The following is a 2,500-nucleotide window of genomic DNA, read 5'->3' on the forward strand; positions in this document are numbered from 1 at the left end:
ACATCTTGAAGTGAGCACGTCATTTGTATGCCTCTAAGCGGTCTCACGCAATCAAATACAGCACTTGACGAAGCTGGTGCAAAAATAAGAAAAAACACCCTGATTTTGAAATATTAGCCGTTGCAACTCAGCATGGTCTCCATGCCTTATACTGAAAAAATATAAAACATGACTGACTGGAGACACTGTCTTCATCACATTTAATCCAAGTGGCCTGTTGTGGGTAATTCTAATTGGAGTCATCGTTAACAAAACGTAGAGAAGGTGTAGACCAAGCCTGCATTATCGTTAAAGTGCACCTAGCCCCCCCAAATTTTTTTTCGCTAAAACGAATCTAGACTTTATTTGAAGCATTTGGGCGAAGAAATTTTTGAATTTGGTTGAATCGTCGATTTCCTATGCCCTTTCAAAGTCGCGCTTGAAGTGTTTCACGACCGCATTTTAGGGAGTCTGGGGCGGCGGTACCTGATGACATCTACCCAGGAACCAAACACAATAGCGCCTCGGTCAACTCTCTGTATTTGCTCGAGAAAATGGAACACAAAACTAATCGTTCCGATGTATTTTGGGACTAAAACGTCCAAGTTTTGTCTCAGAATCATTTCTTTTTCGTTACTGGAGTCAGAGTTAAGTTGCGATTCGGAAGACTCCCAAATAAACTTCGATCGAGCACGTTCGACAACTGTGAACTCAGGCCCAGTTCAGACGTCGTGCTTCTGTCGTGCCGAACTAAATTGCAATTAGGTTTGACTGTAGCACGGCTGGAAAACAACTCTGATTCAGACGTCGTGCCAGAGTCGAACCAAATTCTGGATATACTGATGTCTCGTAACAATTCTTTTCCTAACTCCCCGTGGGAACGCAATCTCGCCAAAATACATTAATATAATTTATGAATTTTGTTTAGCGCGGCAGAAGCACGACGTTTGAATCACTGCCGTGCCAGAGTCGTGTAGCACGGCAGAGCTTGTCGAACTTAATTGCTTGCCGAACTTAATTCAAAAGTTTGATTCAGATGCCGTGCTTCTGCCGTGCTTTTGTCGAACTTAATTCCTGAATTTAGTTCGGCACGGCAAAAGCACGACGTCTGAACTGGGCCTCACTGCTTAGAGCTTTGAGAGCAATTTACAATATTTCAAGCGACGAAGGGCAAGACTTCTTTGCGAACGAGCTGCTTGTATATTAGGAATGGAAAGCTAGATACGAAGTGGAGGAGCAGGCAAACGAAAAGCAGGAAAGAAAACTCAAGGACTGCTTTGGATGGTAATTTCGTCAACTAAACAAAAGATTCCCACGCGTGTTTATAGCCTGTTTACATTTGTCCTTAGCGAGAATGTATTTTGTCAAGGTGTGATTGTTCTGTTAAATCCAGTATGTGCTTTACTTCCAGTTGAATGCTTCATGTTTATAAGAGCGACGTACGTGTTACAGTTTTCGAGACTTGATGACCTCCAAAACAACATTGGCTTCGATCGATTGAAAATCGTATTGTTTGGACCTGTATTTTTGAAGCTGCGGGAAGCAAGGCGGAAGGAAACATTTCATACAATTACCGCTTTTACATTGTCACACGTTTTAAGTCGTAACTCCAAATAACCAATGTAAATTGTTCTCAAAATTTGCAGTGAAATTCGTCGGATAGGCGAAAAGGATGTGTTCCCTAAGCGGTCCGCAGATAATGTTACGCGGTCATATTTTCGACGCTATTGCACAGAATCTTTGTCGCACTGCTGATTTCCAAACCTTCGAAAAACTCTGTTAGTCTAACAATTTTCTTATCATGTAATTCTTAAGGATTAATCTTCGACTTTCATCTAAATCGAAAGAGAAATAAGTGTTGGTTAGCGGCGTACAGTTGCGATCTATTTCATATCAGTATAACGCTTCTTGATCATGATCGGATCACACAACTTTGCCGGTTATGTTATAAATACTGCGGGATTGGAAGATGTAGGTTGTCGGCAGTGTTTCTACAAATTGCTGATTAGTTTTAAGCAGAAAATTAATGAAAATAGCGTTCGAAAGTCTGCGGAACAATTTCCAGTGAGAGTTCTTCAATGGTTCTCACAGATTCAGTTCGCTTGTTTCGTTTCGAGAAAATCAACCATCGTTTACGTCTTTATTGCACCATTAGCCGATCATCGTCAGTAAATTGTACATTATATCTTTCCTTAAATCTGGTATATTGCTGCAACAGCCAATAGCACTTCTGGAAGGCGTTTCTGCGCACTTTTCGAATGTGTATTGCACCATCCCGAAGGAAATGAGAGGACGTGAGATATCCAACCTTCCTGGGTAGACGTCACAAGAGCCGCTGGACCCATTCTCCTCAAACTCGGTCGTGAAACAAAATGGCGGTGTTTTGGAGCTATTTTCGAGATTTCGTCGGGGCACAGAAAATCGAGGATTTAACGGAATCCAAAACTTTTTTCGCAGAACTATTTCAAATAACAAGTAGATTCGTTTTAGCGAAAAAAAAATTGGGGGGATTAGGTGCACT

The sequence above is a fragment of the Orbicella faveolata genome, unplaced genomic scaffold (assembly GCF_042242905.1).
Source record: "Orbicella faveolata isolate gen_17 unplaced genomic scaffold, um_ofav_v1 contig_2, whole genome shotgun sequence".
NCBI classification, from domain to species: domain Eukaryota; kingdom Metazoa; phylum Cnidaria; class Anthozoa; order Scleractinia; family Merulinidae; genus Orbicella; species Orbicella faveolata.